Raw genomic sequence first — 23646 nt, 5'->3', positions numbered from 1 at the left:
CCAGGCGGAGCTTTTGAAAGAGAAAAGAGTAGTCAGAAGGAGAGGAGGAGAAGGCGGCAAAGAAAGCGCGGGAGAGAGAAGAAAGAGTCATTCAAGTTGGAAGAGGCCTTCGAGGCCATCTCTGCCAACAGGAGGCGCGGAGTGAGGGCGAGGAGGGAGGGGAGCGCGACGGTGGGGACTGCGCGGGGGCGGGGCGGGGGTGCTGGGGACACCGCAGCGAGAGGGCGGGCGGAGAAGGCCGGGTTTCCTCCCGCGGGGGGGCGAAGAGGCATCGGGCCCGGCCGCGCGGCTCTGGCCTGAGACCCCGCGGCGCTCTGCTCGGGCCGTGGCGCGCGCCTCGATCGCCGTCTGCTGGCCGCCGCCGCCCTCGCCGAGACACCGGGTCCCTCCGCTCTCTGCTGCCTCTGCGCCCCTCACCCGCTCTGGCAGTCAGAGGCCTTGTTTGAAGGCCTGGAGCGCGCTTTTGGTTGAGGACGCTCCAGGGCGCGCGGGTGATGGCCAGGGGGCTCTTGAGGAGTGCTGCTCTCTTTCGGGTCCCTGGGCGCCCTGAGTCCATCATCTGCGCCCTGGCCTGGGCTAACTTGGTTCCACTGTTCCCAAACAAAGCCGGAGAAGCCAAAGTAGCACAGAAGTTTTTGTTGTTGTTGGTTGGTTTGGTTTTGAAGGAAGCAAAAAAATAATAATAACAGCCCAGGGAAAAGGGGTGTGTGGAAGGAGAACGGAAAGAGAGCCCTAGCCATCAGGGATAGCAGCAGAGCAGACCTCTCCATGCGCTCTCAGCGTGCCGGCGCACCGCTCTCTCCTTTGCCTGACTAGGCGTCCTGGTTTGGAGGCTGTTCAGTAGCTTTTGCGGGGAAGGGTCAAGAAACTCCTTCTCCTCAAAAGCGACCCAGGCTTTCTTTCGGGCGATTCGTGTGGAGAGTCGCACATTTACAATCGAAGAGCAAACAACTGCGTGTCTGTCTGTGTGTGTGTGTGTGTGTGCGCGTGCGAGCGCGCGCGTGCGCACGGGCGCGTACTGTGTGCCTCCGAGCTCTCTGGGTGAAAGCATTTGGAGAAGCTCTGGGAGCTTTGGAGTAGGGGCTCACCCTGTGAGCAGTACTCACACATATAATTCAAATTTCACAGCTGACCTGCTCTGAAAACCTCAATCAGCTTCTAATTGAAGGGAAAACAAAATATTGCTTCCCTACAGCAGAGCTAACGATTTAATCATTATATCAGACATTATAGCTTTTAATTAGGCTAATGCTGATACTGTATGGAAAGAGATAATTCAACACAGTTCTTGATGAATTCTGTAATTGGGTTAACGGCAGAGCAGTTGGGGGAGAGACGTCAATATTCAAGCTGCGTCTGTAGCCACCAGGTTTATGAATGAAAGAGGAGACAAGGGGAGGAAAAAGGCTGGAACCAGAGCGGGGCATTGCGCCCTCCGCCCCACGGAGCTACGGGCGGCTCTGGAGAGAGGCGGTGGGAGACCCGAGCAAAGCTGGGAGGCCGCCGGGTGCCAGGCCTCTCGGGCCTCGCCGCCGAGCACCGGCTTTTGCTGCCGCTCGGCCTGCCCGGCCCTTCTTTTGTGGGAAACTTTCCGAGAAGACTCTCGGCTGGGCCTACCTGCCCTGTACGCCCCGGCACGGGAGTATTTCCCACCCAACCCAACGGGCGCAGAGTATTTACCTACCTGCCCTGTACGCCCCGGGACGGGCTGTTCCCACCCAGCCCAGCTGGCGCAGATATAGTGCGCAGTTCTGTCGGGTGGCTCTTAAAGACACGAGCTCTACCTGGGCTTCCACCCCTCGCCAGGTCAGAGTGCCACCCAAACGGGCACAGCGCCCCTGGCTGACGGCAGCCCTAGTCGGTCCCCAGCGCTGTGGGCGCGGCGGGTGCGCCGAGCGCCCGGCGCCTCTGGGCACCACAGGCTGCCCTCACTCTCACAGTGAAGATTGCGGGGTCGGCGGGAAAGGGTGCTTCGAGGGGGCGCCGGGCCTATTGCCCAGAGGCCTGGACCCGGTGGCCTAGGCTGAGCCGCTGCTGGGCCTGTGGCTGTATCAGGAAATAGGCAATTTAAACCTTGGGGCCACTTCCCTTCCCCTCCTGCCACTAAGGGTCCTGGAAAAGAAGGAGGAAGCAAAAGGCCGTTCGCACTCGCCTGCGGGAAGTCTATTGTGCGAGGGAGCAACAGTGACCCCTCCTCTCACGCCCCCATCTCGTCCTGCCAAGTAAGGCCTGAGCCACAGGCGGTTTCGGGGGTCCCCCGGGAGCCGCGCCTGGCCGGCGGCGTCGTCCAACCTCTGGCTTCGCGTGGCAGGTGCACGCCCAGTGCGGCTGCCGGCTGGGAGCGTTCCCCTCCCTCTTCTGCTGCCCAGATTTCTAGGACCCGCAAAAGTTATGCCCAAGTGGGTGAAGAGGCAAGAGGCGGAGCTGAGACTGGATCCTGCCAGAGGAGATGGTTCTCGAGCCTCGGATTTTGAGGAAAAAATGCCTGCGCCTTTCAAATTTGGTCGGGTTCTTTAGAGAAGCCGCCTAAGCCGCGTCTTCCGCGGTTTAAACCCAGATGGTTTCAGGTTGTGATTTTTGTGCACTTTTTATACTTACGCACCTCCCTTTTAAATTTTTGCTCTTACTCTTTGGTTTAACCACGTCAGCGCAATATTCTCCTTCAAGATAAACATACCATATTGTGATTCAGCCTTGTCTTATTTTGTCAGTAATTACGGGAAAATTAAATGGGTCACTGCTAAAGTTTCATTTACACAAACCCCCGTAATTAACAGTTTGAATACACCTTTTTACGTTGTACAAAAGTTGTAATTTTCTAACGCATGTTGTTTTTTATTGACGGAGAATGCTTGTGTTCAATGCCATCCTGAACACACGAAGCGCCTTCTCTGAGCACTAGGTGTGTTTTGTTTCTGTAATAGTGTAAAGAGCCGGTACAAGATCAGACTTTTCTGAATCTGGGACAGCTTCATAACCACTCCCATTAAAAACTGCCAATTATAAACGTCCAAGAGTGCAGGACATCTGATTAAACCAGGAAAGCCGAAATTCTGCGGAGAAACAAACCGGTCTGGCCTGTAACAGACACCCTCACCCCTGCTGCCCAGAGTGTGGAGGAGCAGGTGGGATTTGACATTCTAGGGCTGCTGTAGTGTTCACTCCGCAGGATCAAAAACAGCGTTTCAGGCCAGTGCCACGACCAGCTTAGTCTCAGTGAGCCAGTGACCAGGAGCCGCTTGCAAGCCAGTGCAGCAGCTACGAGTCAACAGGCCCTTCCTCCATCCTCTCTCATTAGCCCTCAAATGGAAAAGGCATCAGTCACAAGAGGAGACAAGTCATAGGGAATTTCTATATGAAAAGAAATAAAGTGAAATCAGAGATGCTTTTTCTTATAGGCCATCCCTGTTATTGCAAATTAGATTAGCTACACAGGCTTCAATATAAACATGACACGAGGTTCACACGAGTGAAAGGACCATCCACTCCAATCTCTGCTTTCATCGAAGCATCTCACATAAATTACATCTTGTCCTTTAATACACTTTTCAATGAGATTAAAACATCACTTTGACACAATTTCAAGCCCTTTCAGTCGCATGGGTTGCTTACTTCAGAAAACAGCAAATGGGGAAAGTGGTTCTGTTTAAATCTTCAGGCTGTGGGATGGGGCTTTAATGCAGCACCAGTGCCCTGCACGCTGAGCTAATAGAGGGCCTCTTGGCCCCATTTGAATGCTATTTATCTTACCTCGAGGAGGCAGAAACCAGCTGTCCTGTGAGCAGAAATCAGATTTCCCTCAGGTTGGGTGAAGGCCTGTGATTACCTGGGTACAGGGCCTCTTTGGAAAGCACATTTGTATGATACAGGGCCGCATCCTTCGGACAGGGGGAACGGGAATGGCCTGTGCTGACCCTGAAAGGGACGGATACCCCACAGGACGGGACACTAGCTTTGGGGAGAGAGTGCCACCTAAATGAGAGAGGGAGGTTTGGCAGATCAGGCAGAGAAAGAACCCTGTTTTGGATGGTGTTTGACCCTAAATCTCAACTTAGGGGCAATGAGAAAAAGTGGGCAAACATAGGTGAGTTTTCTGCTAAACCAGCTAAAGGGATATTTGCACCTCTTCTTGCCAGCAGAACACGCCACTCTGGCTCCCCAGGGGCCACCTGTCCCTTTATGAACTGACTCCTCCTGTATCATCTCCCATGGCTCTGGGGAGTGGAGGAGCCCCACCAGACAAAGGACCCCATCAGGCAGGAGGGGAGGAGTTCGTGGGTTTCAGAGTAGGGGCTCTATGCATTTTCATTATTTTCAGCTATTTACAATTATGCTCAAAGCTCAGAACACACAGGCAGATTTGCTTCTGGAGTAGAGGCTGGTTACAGCCTGCCTTCTCAGGTGGTGTATCCTCTGCCATCAGGCAGGTAGGCACAGGAAGATCTGCCACTTGGAGCCTCTTCCCTCAGACCCAGCACAGCCAGGGCAAGGTTCCCGGGGCCTCCTCTTCCTTGCGGGGAGGGAGACTAGGACCAGCAAGTCCAGGCGCCCAGGTGCCAGCCTCCTCCCTTCCATCCCAACCCCTTTCCCTCTGCCTTCGTGGCAGCCTCCCCACACGGCTCCATCTGCTCTCATGACAGTGATAACAAGATCCTAGCACTAGGCCATCTGAAGGCTCTCTGTTCATCCTCACAGGTACGCATGACATCTCCTGTGTGCCTGCCTGCTCCAGCCCTGCCACCTGGCCTGCCTCCCATCGAGGAGAGGCGCTAGCCAGGGAGGAAGCCTGGTAGGGCCCAGGGGATGTGGGTAGGGATGGAATTGCTTTCCTCCTGGATCCGGTTTAACCACCCTTCCAAACCACACGGAGCTCGTCGGGGGACACCTGCCAGGTGTTGGAGGCCTCCCCCTCTGCTGTGGGCATTCTCTGCATGCCAGGCCCTAAGTGCAGGGGAGGAGGCCGGGGTAACAAGACCATTGTCCTGGGTGGGGAACAGAGCAGGGCTCCTCTTTCCACCCCAGCGGGAGGGAAAAGCTGCCCTTCCAGCCGCCTGGGCAGCCCCGTTGTCCGATGCTGCAGTGACAGGGGCTTTTGGGGACCTTCTGCGCCAACTGGGGTACCATCAGGGCAATTCCCCCAAACCCCGCCTTTCACAAAGGAGCTTCCAGAACGCAGGCCCCACCACACTCCAGGAAATCGATATTATAAAGCGAGCGTTTAATGCGTTAGTTGACTGGCGGCCGCTATCGCGTTCAAACACCTGTTTCCTGCAAGGGGAGGCGGCCAGCCGGGTCCCTGCTCCGGTCAATGACTGCCAGGCCTGCCTCGCCCTGCCCATTGACTCCAGCACCAGCCCCCGCCGAAAATCCATTTCACCTTTGAAACTTCTTGACCTTTCCTCTCCACAGGAGGCTCAAACCCGCGGAACGAGGGGTCGGAAGCGGGCGGCTCTGCGGCACTGGTTGGGGAGACTCCCGGCTGCGCGCACCGAGAGCCTAGGCACGCGCGGTGCTGCAAGAGGAGGCAAAGCGGGTACGATTTCGCTGGAGGAGGGAGGACGCGCGCACGGAACTGTGCGCCCGCGCGGGGTTCAATCCTCCTAGGAAGGCCTTGGGGCGCCCTCCCTTGGGCGCTAGGATCCCACCTTAGGGCGACGGGACTGAGGCGTGGGCCGCGCTGGTGGGGCTCCCGGAAAGGCACCGGCAGTTCTGCGAGTCCAAGGCTTGAGGCTCATTGATTTTTTTCTTTTCAGTAGCAGAATTAATACAGTCAAGCCCGTCGGTCAGTCACAGTTAAATTGATTCCTTGCCCAAAACACCTCTCACTAAATGGCACACGCTTCAACATGTTAATTTTTAAAACGTAATTTCAGCCCGCGGATTTAGTTCTCGGCGCGGCCGGGTGTGCACCGCGGAGAGCACAGCCTGGCGCTGCCGAACGCGAGGGTGGGGGAGCCGCGAGGGGCGGGGAGGGGGCGCGGAGCTGTGGCGGACGCGAACCTCTCCCCCAAATCCACAGGCTCGACCTCCCTCCCCCCTCCCCAAAAATGGCGACTTAGAGAGAAACAGTCTGGGTCCATTGGGCGGCGGCCAATCCAAAAAGCCGAGGATCGGGGGAGGAGTGAATGCACAGATAAGAAAATGACAAATGTGCCCCGCGGCGAGTCCGCTAGCCGTGGCCACAACATCTACCCACCTGTTCTTTCCCGGGGCCCCAAAGCTGCGGAGACACCCCATCCTCCTTCATGGAAAGTCACCGTGGAGTCACCGCGCCCCTCTCCCGAGAGCCTTTACCGCCCGGCTCCCCAGCCCCGGGCGGGTTGAAGCCCCCGCGCAAGTTCGAGACACACTTACAGTTAGTTCCTCCTCCAGCTCCAGCGGGTCCCCAGGGCGGGTCCGGCACGGCCGCGCCCCTAACGCTCTGCCCACGGGCCCCGGAGCCCCGACTCATTCCGAACCGGGTGGCCAGCGTGCCCAGAGCGCCGTAGATCTCGGACCCTGGTCCGGCCCGGCTCCGGCAGCGCCAGCCCCGTAGCCGCGGGCGCCGGTGCCACGCGCACGCACACACACGCGCACACTCACACGCGCACCCCCGCTAGCACACTCACTCGCACACGCGCCTCTCTCCTCGCCTCGCGCGCGCGCACACACACTGCAGGCGAGAGAGACAAGAAAATGAAATTTATTATTGATAGAAAAGACTTTAAAGACAATTTCAAGTTATTGTTTCTCTCTGGAAAAAGGAGATCCCTCCACATAATGAAACGCCTTTTGTGTGGCGCGGAACAATACCAAACAAGTATTCTAATAAATAGCCACTTTTTTGTTCCTACTCGACAGTGAATAGAATCGAGCAGTTGGTTTGCGAGCAGCTGGGACGCCGTTTTGAGCTGGGAGGTGGAGCCGCGTCTCCCGTCCTCCTCTCGCCGCTCCCCAGTCCCCTCTCCCCTGCGTCCCCTCCTGCTCCTCGCTTCTCTCCCCATTCGCTCGCTCTCGCCTCCCGCCGCGGGCCCCCCTCCCGCGCCGGCGCCCCCGCCCCCGCGTTCCGGCCTGGCCTGCGAGATTCCGGCCCAGGCAACTGCAGGGACTGGGCGCCCCTCCTGCTCCCCTGCGCCTCCGTCCCGAGGGACTCGGAGTCCAACCCCCGCCTACCCCCCAAAATAGTTGTCAATTCTGTCATCACAGAGGGCTGCCTATTTTCCCCTGGAACTACTACCCGCGCCTTTTCTAACCCTTGGGTGGGAGTATGTCACCCCCCCTCCCGTCCCGTGTCCACCCGGACCTTCCAAGAGGTTTTCCGCGCCGCGCCCCCACTCCCACCCGCGCCGGTCCCCGCGCTGGGCTCTGTCCTCCGGCGGAGCGCCTCAGCTTTGTTGGCTCGCAGCGGGGACGCCGTGTCAGTGGCCGCCGCGCCAGGCCTCCCCTGGGGAGCAGTTTGGGCTTTCTTTTCTTTCCCCCCCCCTTTTTAAAATATTACTCTGCGACGGGCTCCTGAATTCTCCCCCATCCCCATACTAGTGCCCTCACGACTAACGGCAGCTGCTGAACGAAGCAGTGTCTAAGGATTAGTGTTTGGACACAAAGCTCTCCAGGTAAACGGCCCTCAGCCAGGCAGGCCCGCTTTCCAGGCGCGCACTGTGGGAGGGGAGGCCCGCGGGGCTGTGCGGGGCTCTGGCGTGGTGCGGCCACCCCCGCCTGGGGCGCGGACCCTCGCGGCGCACTGTCACTCCCTCTGCAGGCAGAGCCCCAGCCTCGCCTCGGAGGACCGAGTTGCCTGCCTTTCCTAGCGCGGGGCTAGCCCACGCGGAGTCGAAGGCGGAGGAGAAAATGTGTTCTGTGAGGCGCCTGGGCTGGAGCCCCACTTGTTTCTCGGGGTCTGGGTCTCTTGTCTCCACCCTTCCTCTCTGCCTCCTCCCCACAGTTGAGTGAAGCTGTCAGCACTTCGGACTCAAGACCACCACCCTCGCGACTCCTTGCAAATGTATCACAAGCAAACTCATTGCTTTTTTTAAAATGACGACCCCACGTTTGCCCAGAGGATTTGTGACCCCCTCCCACCCAAGGAAATATGTTTACCAACATAAAAAAAGAAAAAAAAAAAAAAAGACACACAAGTCCAGCACAGTTGAAGACAGTAAGGGTGTGCCAGCCCTCAGTGTCGGTGCGGGGCGCGCGGACCCACGCACACATCTCCCCCGGACAAACGCAGGGTAATTTTTTTTTTCATTGTCGGCAGCTGCAGTTTGCAGGAGATCCTTGTCTGTCTGGCTCTAATCTCGGAGACAAAAACCCCACATGACTTCACTCGATGGATCTTAATCTAGAGAAACACTATGTCATTTGCAAATTATTTCTTAATCGGACTAAGCTATTTAGAAGTGCGAGTGGAGGAGTGAGTGTTTTGGAAGCCGCCAGAGCTCAGATGTTGACTAGGAATACTCTTCCTAACAACCTCGCTTTTCCCCTAAGGGACGTTGGTCTAAGTGTCAAAAGCAAAATTAAACAGGTACGTTTCTTTACTTGGGGATTTTTAAAAAATTTACTTTTGAGAAACTGTATTCCCTTGGAGTTTAAGTCAATTTAGTTCAGTCCTCCAAGATGTGGGTAACAAGAGGAAGTTGGTCCTTGACATCTTTAAAAAACCGGGTTTGTGCAGGAATTTCGTGGCGGGAAACGCGGAGACACGTTGGAATTGGACCCATTCCAGCAGGTTCCCTGAAAGCTTTCTCCTTTTGTATGGAAAATGGAAACATTTTGGAATCCAGATTTAAAACTTTGACTTATATTTTACATGTTAAGTCGCTGAAAGATTGGGTACAACACTGCACAAACCTTCAAAACCTGCAAATATTTGAATGGTTTTTGTAAGCGGAGCAGCTGCCAGTCAGCTGGCTTTGACAGGCTGCCACAATTTTGTCACTTAATAGCGGGTGTTAGGCTAAGTGCAAAACACTCTGGCAAACAGATGTCAAACCCGTATCAATGGGGGTTGTGAAGTGGAGTTTTAACCCACATCGGGGTCTCGCGCACGGAGCCAGTGTGTACACGGTACACAGCGCAGCGAAGGCGAGCGCTCCTAAATGTCGTGGCCTCGCCAGGGGCGCTGGAGACGCTGCCTTGAAATTCTGTAAAACCGAGGCTGCTCCTCTCCCGGCGAGGCAGAGGAGAAGCAGGGCCCAGGAGCCTTGCAGGGCATGGGGGTGTGGACCCAAGTAGCCGCCTCCAGCCCCACTGCCGTCCTGCGTCCTGACCCGCTTCGCCCGCAGAAGGTGGCGGCTCTTGCCCAGGCTGGCGCGCAGCGGCAGGCCCCAAGCGCGGCCCCGCGCCTCCCTCCTGCCGGCTCGCTGTGGGCGCTGCCCCCTTGTCCACCGAACTCGGCCCCCGGCAGCGAGCCTCTCCTGCGGCCTCGGTGGTGAGAAGGGGGAGGCGACAAATAAAAAGACTCGTTGTCGGAGCAGAGCCGGCAACCACGGCCGAGGTCACCCAGGTATCCGCGGCCGCGCCAGACCCCCGCCAGGCCCAGAGCCAAGTGCAGAGCGCGGCGGCAGCAGCGCTTTATTCCCTTCGCCCGCAGCCGGCCGTCTGGGTGGAAACTGCCTTTTCCTCGTGGTTTGCAAGAGGAAGTGGCCCAGAGCGCGGGGTCCTTGCGCGGCAAGGCGTGGAGGGCGGACGCTCAGAAGACCGTCTTCTTTGTTTCCGCACTGGAGGCGGCCCCTGGGGCACTGCCCTCCCTCTCCCAGGCAAGGGTCCTCCCCGAAGGCCTGATCTGCCCCTTTCGCCTGAAGGACTGGAACTCCTGAGGGTGGCAGCGTCCAAAAATGACCCCCACCCGCTGCAGCTCCTGCGGGATCCTGCGGCCTTTGTGTTTCTCGTGCTGAGAACGATTTATGTCCGCGCGTGGCTGCTGGGTGAGGTCCCAAACATTCTGCTCTGCCGGCAAACCAGTGCCACGGGGGATTATTCTGTGCGAAGAGTATCTGTTCACTCACTCAGAGCTTCCGTCATCCTTGAAATGTCTTCCCAAATTCTCACCTCTTGATGGTGATGTCTATTAACTCCTACACCAACCGCACATAGCAACAGCAGGCATCCCAAGACTCTGATCCCACATCACAGCAGATCACTGGGGTTTCGATTTTTACAACGTTGATTGCATTTGACTTCGTGCTTAACTCACACTTCTCCTTTTCTTTTCTAATTTTCTTTGAATAACCATCATGCCAACTCTTCATTTTGGGAACTTAAACTTGGGGCTGGAAGGCCAAAATGAAACTTTGGATTTTACTACAAAATGTGATGGGAGGCAAATTTGCCCTTATGTAGATTAAAATAATTCTCAGAACTTTCTCTTGAGGACAGCGATTTCATTCTGCATTGCATATTCCTTCATGATAGGTATTTTGCAACTGATTAGGAATCTTTAGGCTGGTATCTACTTTACAATGAATAGAAGTCAAAACACTAATTTTAATTTTCTTTACTATATAAGCTCAGCCTGAGACCATTTGTGTGTCCCATGAATGCACACACAGTTAATAAGTACTTATTTGTTTCTTATAAGAAATAAGATGTTTGTGTCTTATATTTTCATTGATGGAATACAATCAAAGCATAATTTAATGCCCCCCAAGCCCTCTTAAAAATATACGGAATAAATATTCTACTGCGGGGGGTGGGGGGTTCTGTTGTAAAAATAACTAAAGCTTCTCTGTGCCATTTATTTTAATCATATTTTAATGGAAAAATCAGATGTTTACAAGCAGTTTCCACAGGTCTACAGGATTCATTAATTCTAAATGTACAGAAAAGAAATGTATTTTCACCTTCCGGCTAAAGTTCACTATTTTCCCACCGAATTTCGCTTCGTCTCCTACCGAGGTGCATGTGCCGTTCAGGAAGGTGGGGGTTGACTCAGACAGGTGTCAACTTCAGCAAGTGTCCCTGCCAGGGTGTGTGCAGTGCACTGGATGTCTAATTTCAGCTGTGAGGTGGAACTGGGCCTAGGTCTTTTGAGGGAGGGGCAGGCAACACTTGCTCAGGGCAGATGTGCCCTGCGGATGTGGCGGAGGAACCCCGGGATTTCAGTGTTGAATTGTGGGGTGCAGCTGTGCAATCCCGGAAGGGTCAGGCCTCCCGGTGGGGGAGCTTGAAGGATGAAGAGGATGCAGGTAGAAGGATGATGCTCTCATTACAGGTGATTCCAGGGCTGAAATAACTTTCTGAAATCATCATTTGTAGTGGAGGGTTTTTGGTTTTGGTTTTTGTTTGTTTGAAATCAGTTAAAGCCAAATATGACCTTCACATTCAGGCACCATTTGCTTGTCATCACCCAGGGCAGGGGGCTTTTACATTGTTGGGATTTACTTCAGCAAAAAAATTATATAACTTGAGATTCTACTTACCCATTCTTTATTAGAGGCAGTAATTTAACTATCATGGTAATATTTTTCTATGCAGTTTATCCAAGGACTTAAGCTGAACCAACTGATGAGCCATAAAATAATGAATTTCACTGGTTTGTTGAGCTTCTGTACTTATGTTTAACTGAACACAAGCTTCCCTCTCATATTCCCTTGCCCCGTTCTTTTTTCTCAACACTCAACCTCTGTAGTAAGCCAGATGCAATTAGAATGGAATGTACAAATTGTTGAATAGAAATACAATGGTGTATCAAAATCTTCTCTGAATCAGAGCTGACCAGGGTCAATATTTCACTTTATTCCAGTCCTTGAATATAGAAGCACAAATGCAATTATTGAAAGACTTCACCAAAGAGTTAGATATTGTCAATGGGGTGAGTTTGAGTAATTGTCATTCAAAAGAGGGAGAGTCTGCTGATACGTGTGTGTATAATATCATAATAATATTACATGCTATACAAAATAAAAACAATCCATGTTATATAGGAAAAAGGGCCTTCTCAGTCATTAATTCACAATAAAAACAAATTTCATTTGAAAAGTTAAAACAACTGTAACATTTCTGGTATTTATTGACTATGCTAATTTATAGGTGATATGCACATGAATAGGTTTAGCCAGACTTTCCAGCCTTTAGCCACAGCAGTCTTTGGAGGCAAGGTCACAGCTTCATGACCTGCAGTTGCCTGGGGCACTGGTTGGTGCCCAGCAGGTGTTCAGCTGTCTGTTTATAAATGAAGAGATTACAACATGGGCACTAGCACAAGCCAGTTCTGCACCAGAGCCTGGATTTGTTCAGCTGTTTTGTGCTGTGTGTCCTTGGCCAAGTAACTTAACTTGTCTAATCCTCAATTTTCTAATCCATAAAGTGGAGATATTAAATCCTACATGGTAGGATTATTGTGACAACTGAACGATGTCATGAATGTAAAAGCACCTAGACCTGGCACTCAAAACATCACTGGAGGACTCTTAATTTTTTTCACTTGATCTTCTTGGCAGACCCACTCACATGGATTCCCTGACTCAAGGGGTGGTGGAGAGAGTGAGGTCAGGCCAAGAAACACCTTACTTTCTTAGGGAAAACCCCAAAGGTGTGTCCAGTGTGGTATGTGCTGTGCATCCAGCATCGCCTCCTAGCCAGAGGTCTTTGTCTGCAGCACCTTAGACCCTGACCTATGTTGACATTTCAATGTTTTCTTCTGAGTGCTCCTTTCTCAGAACTCCTTAAACATCTACAGTCACTAAAATTCGACACTCTGTCATGTTCTGTCACATGTAACCCAACCCAACCGGCCTTTTGTGGGAACAGTGGGCATATCTAAAAGTCTTATTGCCTTTGCTCATAAAGGCTTATTTATGGACCAGAATTAAAGTGCAATTGGAATACACATATCCTGTTTCATAAACTACAGGATTTGGAGGTCTTACCTCTTACTTGCTTGGGGAGTTTTAAAAATTTTGGATCTTCATTCATTTCTTCATTCATTCATTCATTCGTTCATTCATTCATTCATTCATTCATTCATTCATTTCAGAAACATTTCCCAGTCTCCTCCTATGTGTCAGGCACTGTACTGGGCCTGGGGATGTAAAGGTGATGAAAAGCAGGTTCTGTCTTCGTCCTCACAGAACGTGGGGCAAAGCCTCGCTGGTGGTATTTGGCTGCTTCTTTTTCTGGGCTAGCCCCTCTCTGCCTTTCTCTGATGCTCTTTCTTTCCATCTCTCACACACTTCTGAAAGCTTTTTTTTTTTTTTTTTTTTTTTTTTTTTTTTTTTTTTTTTTTTGCTTTTTGTTTTTATTTTTATGTCTAGTGAGGAGATTTTTCCCTTCTTTCCTGTTGGGTCTATGCTCATGGAGCTACAATAAAGATTCCTTGGTAGAAAAAGATGGTGGAGCTTTTTTTTTTTCTGGCTTTGATTCTGCATGATGCTAAAGCCTCTGAATAATTCACTCTACATTTCACTACACTGGTGCCTGTTGAGCTCGACGTTGGCAAATGTCTGGGCATGACCCTGGACAGGTGCTTTGCTCTTCCAGGACCTCAATTTTCCAAGCACAAAAATAGGGCAGCCAAACTCAATGGGTTCTGAATCCACCTTTCGAATCTAATGTTTCATGGTTCTAAAATGAAATAACGGAATATTTTGTCATGGTTTAGACCTCCAGGACCTAATTTCTTGATCTGTGAAGTGGGTTCAAAAATGTGTTAGCCTCCCAGGAACATTAGTGTTCTGAGAGGAATCCAGAAGCTTCTAAACATGTCAAATGTTTATTTTTATAGATAAGTTTTATTCTTTTCCACGTCAATGGGGCAATAAGGGACAAGATGAGAGGGAGCCCAATGATAGCACTGTTAAGACAAGTGCTTCCTGCTATTTACATTTTGCAGCTCTGGCAGAGTACTGGGTATTAGGAACTCAAAGAGTGATTTCATAAAGAAAAAAAAAAGGGTAGTTTATACCAAAATGGAATAAACCCCCTTTTGAGTAACAACAATCTGCATAAATGCTTTAAGAAAGCCTATAATTATGATAAAAATGTTGCTCAAAGTTAAAATTATGAAGCAATCAAGATTTATAAACAGTCTCTCATCGACTTTTAATCATTCTTTCTTTTTTATATACAAACTGTACACAATATATGCTTGTAATATATCATGCTATACATTTTATTTTCAGTAATTTAGCAGAGCAAAATATATGTGAGGTGACATTGAGAATCTAGGTTATATATGCACGTGACTATGGGCATGTCGCTGCTTTCCAGTGAGCATGCACGCATGCACCCACACACATACACACACACACAGACACACACAGTGATAGCTATGCATCTTTTTTGGTATCTTACACAGAAAAGATGCATGCTTTTACTGTATCAGAATCTCTTTAAAACTTTAATTAGTATAGCTCCTTTTGCAATATTTTGGACAAGTATGACATGTATATGAATATTAATTCCCTGTTGCCAAAAAAAATTTAATTACTGGATGACTGAGAGCAAATTTGACCAGATTGATCAATATTTGTCTATATTGGGCAAAAATTGCCTCAGTCGAGTAGCCGGAAATAAACAATATGGTGACCATGTGAAGGGCTGACCTAAAATATGAGTTTGTAAGTGCTGTGATTGGAACTTTCTGTTTAACGACTTTAAAATGTTTAAGCTTAAATTGAAGAGGTTAACATAAGGAGACCCTGATAGAAATAGACACTTGTTAATTGGCAGGATTACATCAGGGATCCAGAAACAATTCTAGAAATAGTTTCAAGAATTGCATGAGTGTGGCACCTGGCACCTAGAACTCCTTTCCTGTAGGCCATCCTTGTCTGCTAATGTCAACTTCATGTTTGTCATAGTACCCTTTAGCATACTAGCCCAGTCCACCTAATTCTGGCTTCTTCACTCAGTTGGTCATAGCTACATAAAATGAAACATATTAGAGGGCAAAGAACCAACTCGTAGGTTTAAAATGACTTTTTAGGTAAGATTTTATCATCTGAAGATTTGAAAGAGAAAGATTAACTATTGAAACTCTATTGACTCAACAAATAGTGACCTAGGATACATTGATTCTTCTCAGGCAAAGATCCTCAGCTGGCTCTGTGTTCTCTCAAAGGTGTCCTATTCCTTTTCTTCTGAAGGCTCACCCATGAGAGCTGTATCAGCACCTGCTGGAATTTTGGCTCCTACTCGTAAGAATACATTTCTGAACTTGATACTGTTGCTGGAAATGTCTCCGTGGAATTCCATTTAGCCACAGGTATAACCTCAGATCTTCAAAGGTCTGCTGGCTTTCCAGCCTCATCTTCAGCTTCTGTTTCCAGCCCAAGGACACTCCGTTCCCTCCTGCTGTGAGGCCTCCTCACCATCTGCTCTTTGTGTGGGTCCCCTGTGCGTGTTCACCTCGCCAAAGTCTCCCCCCAGCCTTTCATCCGGCCCACTCATCTCCCAAACCACATGTTTAAAGAGGCTTCCTCCCCCATCTACATTAGGGTGCTCAGTTTTATTTTCTCATTGCACTCTCTACTTTCAGCACACAATATCTATCATAATTTAACTGCAGATTTAGATTTGTGGTTATTGTTTCATGTCTGTTTTTTTCCCATGGTCTGTCTACTCCATGAGGGCAGGGCTCATTGCATTTGGCCCACACTGTGCCTAGTGCCTGGCACATTGAATATGCTCAATAAATACTTGTTGATGCAGGCAGATCAGCAGTGATGGGTGGCTGTCTATGGTGGAGAAACTGGTATTGAAGTAGTGCTCAGCAATAAGTAACTGTAAAACCTGACAAAATGTATGAGGCAACTGTTTTCCAGTGGTGGACAACAGGTGTTCCCTAAGGACCTGTGAATGAAGGAGGACCTGTGAATTCTGGAAATGAACCCCTGCCCTGGTCTCTGCCTGTGAACAATTTCCTGGCATGGCCAGGAGGCTGGAACCCAGGGAGAGCATGGTGGTCCCTCTGAGTTGGGAAAGCACAGGTCAAAGTTTGAAGTGCCTGAAGCAGCTGGAATCCACAGGTCTAAGAGTAGAGAGCAGAGAGCCAAGTAACAAGATGGTCTGTGGCTGAGGGCTGGGCTCCCCATGAACAAGGCAGAAATAGCCAAGGCTTATCAATAGAAGCTGGCAGGGGATTGAGAGTAAGCAGAAAACTGGAGGCTGAGCAGCGGAGTTTTGTGCTGCCAGAGTTCCAGTCGTCCCAGGGTGGAGAGATCTTAATGCCACTTTAACACCTGTGGCATCCAGATGAGATGCCAGACAGACTGCCGTTGGTGGTGGGATCAAATGCCAGGGTAAAACTACTCTAGTCCTGCCCTAACAAAACCTAATACCAAGCTCTGCAAAGACACACAAGGGATATAGAGGTTGAAAGGTAAGTCTGGCCAAGTTGGAGGGGCTTGGGAAGCACTTTGGACTTCCAGAGATATGCTCACATTCACAGAGATCATTCAGTGATTGAACTACCTGCTGTCATAAGAGTCAATCATGGAAAAAGGAAGGTACCAAAATCCAGAGTCTCTACAGCATTTTATCCACAAAGTCAGTATCAGCGGAAAAAAAAAATCACCAGACAACTGAGAAACAGGAAAATGAGATTCATGGTCAAGAGAAAAAGCAGTCAAAAGAAACCAGTCCTGGGATGGCTCAGATGTTGCACTTGGCAAAGATCTTAAAGCAGCTTTTACAACATGGTCAAATAATTGAAGTAAAATATAGTCTTAACAAGCGAACAGATTGAGAATCTTAGCAACAAAATGGAAATGATAAAGAACCAAATGGAATTTAAGAATCTTAAAAGTATAATAAATGCAATGAAAAATTCACTAGATAGGCTTGATGGCAGGTAAGAAATATCAGGAGGAAGAGTTGTTGATTAAAAGACATCAGCAGATGTCATCCAGTAAGAAGAACAGAGAGAAAGCTACAAGGAAAAGGGGTGGAGCCTCAGGGACCTATGGATAATATTAAATGGCCTAACACACACGGAATTGGAGACCCAGAGGAGAAGCAACTGATATTGGACATCACCTTTTTGGTTTTTTGGCTGGATATGCCAAATAATGACCAGATACTTGCCTAAGTTGATGAAAAACATAACTTTCATTTCCAAGAATCTAATCAAACTCCAAGCAGGAGTATACAGAAGAAAAAGACCACCCTACCTAGGCATATTGTAGTTAAACTGATTAAAAAAAAAGATAAGGGAAAACTCCACGTGTACAGGGGTCTAAGCAGACCCCTGTATAAAATACAATGGAGGCCAGAAACCACGAAAGGGCATTTTTACAGTGATGAAAGAAAAACCCCACAAACCTGTCAAGCCAGAGCAATTCTGCATGAAACAAAAACCTCCTTCAAAGAAAAGCTGAAAAAGATCCTTTAACATCAGTGAAGGCTGACGGTATCCCTAGCACAGGTCTGCGTTACCAAAATGCTGCGTTACCAAAATCCCTTCAGGATTATGGGTGCCGGGGAAGAAATGAAGAGCAGCAGACGTGGAGGAAGGTTGTTCTTCTTCCTGTAATTTACTTAAAAGAAAATTGAGTGTTTAAAAAGTAAGGCTGCCCCTTTGGAATTAGTGTCGGCTTATCAGATGCCCGAGGACGTCAAATGCCACCATGTCCTTGGCTTCACTAATTCCAGCAAACTGAATGTTTATTTATAGGCGAAGCAAAAATGAAAGACAGGGCGTGAAACAACACAAGGTTGAGAATGACAGTGTTTTACCACAAAGCAAAGGGAAGCTCTGGGAGTCAGTGAACTTTCAGGATACCTTGCCAACCATGAGTTGTTAACCCAATCTTCTCAAATTTCTTGAAGATGAAATGCCTATTATCTTCCAGTCAGAAACTAGGTTATGTGGAGGAATTATTGTGTTCTTCAAAAATACAATAAACATGCTGACTTCTCTGTATTATTAGGTTGTTTCTATGCCTATTTCTCAATCTTCCCAAGAGTCCTTGAATGCATTAAAGACAAGGGACAGAAATGTAGAGGGAGGAATCTGGCTCATTTTTAAAATGGAGATTTGTTTGCAATATAACCTGAATATTATCTTTCATATTGCTGCCCAAGGGCATTTGAAATAATTTCTCCTTAAAAGAGGTTCAGGGGAAAGTCTTTGGAGCTGAAGAGTTACTTGACTCTGGGCCTCTCTGTATAACAATAAAATAAAGATGCATTACCTTTGAGAATTAGAAAAAACAGTAGCCAAACCTTCACTCTAAGACTTATGTGGTTTTTCTTCCTCCCTTCCCCTGTTTTCCCTTCTCTCCTACAGATAATTTACTGTTTGTAGTTATATGAGTCCTCCATTTTAAATGAATTACAATCTGGAATGAAAGAAAGCATGTTTCATCCTGAAATTTAATACTTGAAAAAAAGAAGTACTTACATCATTGGAATAAACATATTATTGCCTGTGAAGACATCTAGTTTCTCGTTTTTTATATATATATAAATAGAAATATAAATTTATATATATATACACACATATACATTTTTCCTACTTAACATTGGAGCATATTTTTGTTTTACCATCCTCATAGCCTTGGAGGTACAGAACATGCATACACACACACATACACACATGCATACACATGAATACATACACAAACATACACACAGGTACACACATGACACATGTTCACATGTGCACACACCTAAACATACGTACATACATGTACACACATGCACACATACGTACACACATGCACACATGTACACACACATGCATACACATACACACCCAGAACTCTTTCATCCTCTTTTGATGAGATCGACACTTACCAAGGTCTTTTACTCGAAGCTGTGTTCTCTACCTTTCCTCCCGCCCTCCATAAAATGCTCTCTCAAAAACTGAAATTCTTCGCATCAATAAAAGCATCTGAAAAAACGTGTTTTATGTGCCAGCTGGACAGTAATTTGCAGGGATTCGAAATATTGTTAAAAGAGCAATGCTGAACAAAACGTACATCTTATCTAACTTATGTAGACTTATGTTTGCTTATATTTAAAGAGATGATTGGCATATGGTTGAGTGTTCTTTTTTATTTGCACCATTACTGGATTTTTCTCATGTCTCCTTGATGTTATTCAAGGGCTGTCCATCAGAGCTTTGTATCTTGAAGATGAAATACTCCATGGCCTGTAGTGTGATCCCCACCTGGGAGCTCCTGAGAAACGCTGAATCTTGGGCCCCACCCCATGCCCACAAGTCCGCATTCTAAAGGAATCCTGGGAGGTGCACCCCACAGCATAGGTCGACAGATTTTTCTCCTAGGTTGATGTTTACTCAGATAGCTTTAGAGAAAAACAATATTTGTACTTCTTTGTGGCAGGCTTATGCAATGAATCCCCAGAGAAGTGAATAAGAATTTGTAATTATTGTTTTTGATACTTTTCTGGAATGTGTGTTTATATGCAGTGTTTTTCACAAAAAGATTGATTGTTTTATATTTTACAATAACGATAAAAATGCCTTATGGTGCTTCTCCAAGTCCACTATCTAAGACAATTCATGAGTTATTTTAGGGTCAGACTACTTTAAATGCTAGTTTAGCATGTAAGTACTTATTTAATGTGTGGCTACTGATTACCATCCCATGCTGCTTTGTCCTTGCTAAAATATAAGCTAGTTTTACTGATTTTATAAAATGTAAACTTGCTCTCAATCCTATGTACTTCCTAAAATAATTGGATATTTGAGTTGTAACTCTTCCATTTTAACATTGAGGAAAGTGAAGGAGAATTGAAATAAAGTAAATATCCATGAAATTCTGGTATGGGCTGGGAAGCAGGGACTTGGGGGTACAGCTGAAGACAAGAAACAGCCTCTAAATTAATGTTACCTCTCTCTTCTCTGGATTTCTTAGGCCATTATTTACAAGCTGTCAAATTTTATGGTTGAAGTAATTTGTATAAACTATGCAGTGAAAGCACGTTTTATCCATTGATTTCCTGGCAGTTCATGGTTGCCACTCATCTCCTGAAGAACACTTTTCTGCTTTCACAAAGCATAGATTAAAATACCAGTCTTCAATCCTGTCTCTAATGCAGAGATAGAGAGGGCAGGTTTTGAGGTTTCGTACTGCTACTCCTCCCAGAGAGCTACAAAAGCAAATAAAAATCTTCCCTAAAGGAAGATGATGACATCCCAGGCTTCAAATTATATCTTCAAAAATTTTAAAAATTACTGTGCCAGTAGATAGTGGAAGATGACCAGACACAAGGAGACCAAACACCATTAAATGAGATGAAACAGAAATAAGATACTCCAAAAACAGAACTACAGTGACTCCAGACACTGAAGCCAATAGGTGAGGTATGCATTATATTTAGTATGTTACAAGAGATTAAGCAAAGCTTTTAAAAAATGAGCAGGGAATTGGAAATCCCAGAAGTAAAACAGAAATTTTTAAAAACTCTGAAGAAAAAAATAACTCAATTAAGAAGTCACTGGATAGATTTAAGATCAGATTAGATACAGCTAAAGAGAGAATTTGTGAACTGGGAGACTGTTCAAGGGTACACCTAAAAATCATCATGGAGGAATGAAAAATGAAAACCTCAGAAGTAAGAGACATAGAATATACAGTGTGAAAGTTTAACACACGCTTGAGTCTTAGAAAGAGAAGAGAACAAGAATGGAGAAGGAAACATAGTTGAAAAGATAATGGCTGATAATTTTCCAGAACTAATACAGAACATTGAAATACAGATTCAAGAAACCTGGTATGGTCCCAAGTGGGATAAATGAAAGGAAATTCATAGCTGGGTATATTAGAGTGAAACTGGAGAAAACCAAAGGCAGATGAGACTTATAAGCAGCCAGTGACGGCAGGCAGACTACCTTTAGGAACAGTGCCTTCCCCAGCTGGCTTTCAAACAAAAGTAGACAAGAAAATTGTGGAGTGATGCTTTCAGGCAGGGCGGGGGCGAGGGCAAGGAGATGAGGAGCCTGCCTCTGGTGCACAATTTAGGGAGATGCCGCAACACTGAGTCATCAGGATGAGGAGTAGCTCTTGACTGTGCTGGAAGAGACTGCAGATGCCGCCTTTACTCCCAGCATCAGGGGAAGTAGCTGTTTCAGGAGTTTTGAAGCAATAATATGATTAATCAAATATGAAAACCCTTTTGGCCTAGGAATTTTGCATGTTTTTTAACGGACCTTAACAAAAATTTGTGAAAGAGCAGAGAAAAGAAAAAAACACCCAACTCTACCACCTTAAATAATCATTTTTATATGACCCTCCTGATCTTTATATGGATGTGCTTTTCCATAGTTATACAGTTGGACCTGGAAAGCTCCATCCATGTGTTCCTGTCCAGCTGGGAGGTGGGACAGCTCCTTTCCCTGCTCCTGGGAGGAACTATGACAGCATGGGGTGTCAGTTTCCCAGGGCTGCTATCACAAAGTCCCAAAACTGCTGGCTTCAAACAATAGAAATTTGTTGTCTCACAGTCTGGAGGCCAGATGTCTGAAATAAGGTGTCCACAGGGCTGTGACCCTCTGGGACTCCGGGCAGGGTCCTCCCTAGCCCCTCCCAGCCTCTGGCAGCAGCAGTCCAGCCTGTGTGTTTCACGGCTGCGCTCCGGCCTTGGCCTCTGTCTGCACATCGCATCCCTTTGTGTGTCTCTGTCTTCATCTCCTTTTGGGTCTTTCTTCTCTTCTTACAAGGACTCGGGCATATTGGATGCAGGGCCCTTCTTACTCCAGCATGACCTCATCTTAACTAACTCCATCTGCAAAGGTAAACTCTCATTCTGAGGTGCTGGGGGTTAGACTTCCAAAAGGCTTTTGGGGCACCCCATGTGACCCATAGCAGACAGCAAAGCAGAGAAGGCAGCAGTTGACGGCCCTCAGCCTTCTCTAATCCTTGCAGACTCCAAGTAGGACCACTGGAGACTCTTTCTGCTCACTTCAGTATAACACCTTGTTGGGCTGGAGATTCTTTTTCACTGTTAAGCTGGATTCCAGTGGTTTATCTTCCCAGTAAATAAAAAAGTGTGCTAATTTCATAGAAAACAGTCCCAATCTCACATGTTAATTCGATTCTTTGTTTTTCCAACAGAAAGTATTCTTCCCCCCAGCCGCCTGGCATCAGCTTAAATTCACTTCTTATGCTGTCTTAAGAGATCTAAGGATTCTGGGGACTCTGAGTCTGAGGTGGAGTCTTAACATGTTCTCAAGTAAATACCATAGATCTTTCTGAGAATGCAACTAGGAAAATCAGTGGCTTCACTGGTCTTAAAATAATTTGGTCTTTAAAAAAAGGGTTTAAATGTATTAACATAGCCAAAGGTCAAGCTTCGTTTCAACGAATAGTTGAGCATCTTAGACAAAGCACGCTGTGTGTTTCCATGCATATGCTATAGTTTGAGATTTACCTTTTTTTGCAGGAAAAAGTGAGCACTTGTCAATTACCCACTAGGAAGGTGTTGTGATAGGGAGGTTATTTTTCAATAATTGCCGGAATAAAAACCATTTATGCAAAATGCTGTTTCTGCTGCATGTGTGCCATCAGACAGCACAGCGTGGTGAGGGGCCTCCCGCCACTCCTGTCCCACCCGAAAACAGTGTAGTGCAGCATGGGTTTGAATTCTCTAGGAAAGAAAACGCTAACTAAAGTTACAGTTGCTAACCTTTACCATACTCAGTCTCTGCAAGGAATGCGATATTGCCTACTTTTGCCCTTTGAGATTTTAGGTGAATAAAGATGAAAGAATAAATCAGTTCCACTTTCCATTTTCCTCCTCTGGGTAAATGTCACTACTGTGCACTGGGCTGAGACTTCTATCTCTTCCTGCCCACCTCCCACCCCTGCTTCCTAGTTGAAGGAGCACAGGGCTGTGGGTGACTGGTGCCGGCCAGAGGCTTGAGCCCAAGGGCCACCATAAAATATGAGGGTGGGGCCACCGGCAAGTTATTCAGTCTTGGAAATCACTGAGGTGTGAGAATCAGGGAACTGCAGCTTCCCGTGCATTTTGGAAGGGAAGAAACACATGCACCCAAACCTACTGCTGGCAGCTTCGTACTGCACCACCATTTTGTGATCGCCGTGGGTGCCGACGCAGTTTGTAGCTCCCCGTTCTCATGCTGATGCCGATGGTACAGTTTCACCACTGCCCAAAGCTGGAAAGCAGGGACTTCTGGTACCAAGCGCTGTGGGAATGATTTAACGCAAGCAGTAAACGCTGATGCTTAAGATCCATCTTGCTTGGGTTTATCCCTGTTTCTCTTCCATGCACACATTTCATGTGGAATCCACCCAGATGGCAAGAGGGTTTATTGAAAACTTTTTATGAATCTGCTCATTTTTATCACCGTGAAACTGTATTTAAAGAAGATAAATTATTTTTCTTTGCATTCAACAACTCCAGCTCATCCCACAAGTAATCGGAGAGAGTAATTTAAGGTGATCGAGGGTTTAGCCCTGAGCTTTCTTGATGAAGGAAATGTTCCGTGTCTGGTCTGTCCCCGGCTGTGGTCACTGGCCACACATGGATGCAAAGCACTTGAGGTATGGCGAAGGCAACAGAGGAGTGCGTTTTTAATTTTATTCAATTTATGGAGCTGCTGCCTTGAACATCCCGGGTGTAGACACATTGAGGATGGTGTGGTTGTTTATCTTCCTAACAGAGCTCCTTAGCAGAGAAAGATATATTTTAGATTTCCTTCGAATCAATGTTTTTGAAACGCTTGTAATACTTGTC

General features: G+C 47.7%; 1 protein-coding gene, 1 long non-coding RNA gene and 1 other non-coding gene across 3 annotated transcripts in view; all 3 read right to left on the bottom strand.

The window, feature by feature from the left end:
* Window positions 1–23646, bottom strand: part of SOX1 (SRY-box transcription factor 1) — a 569118-nt gene that overhangs the window by 7125 nt on the left and 538347 nt on the right. The gene's annotated exons all lie outside the window — the stretch shown is intronic.
* LOC126940610 (uncharacterized) overlaps window positions 1–23646 on the bottom strand; it is a 135440-nt gene that overhangs the window by 45110 nt on the left and 66684 nt on the right. The gene's annotated exons all lie outside the window — the stretch shown is intronic.
* Window positions 11274–11334, bottom strand: LOC126940894 (small nucleolar RNA SNORD44). The gene has a single exon (XR_007720967.1). It is a non-coding gene; the product is annotated as a small nucleolar RNA SNORD44 (small nucleolar RNA).

The sequence above is a fragment of the Macaca thibetana genome, chromosome 17, assembly GCF_024542745.1.
Source record: "Macaca thibetana thibetana isolate TM-01 chromosome 17, ASM2454274v1, whole genome shotgun sequence".
In the NCBI taxonomy this organism is placed as follows: domain Eukaryota; kingdom Metazoa; phylum Chordata; class Mammalia; order Primates; family Cercopithecidae; genus Macaca; species Macaca thibetana.
Note: the sequence above shows the minus strand (reverse complement) of the source record. Positions and strands in the feature narration are given on the sequence as shown.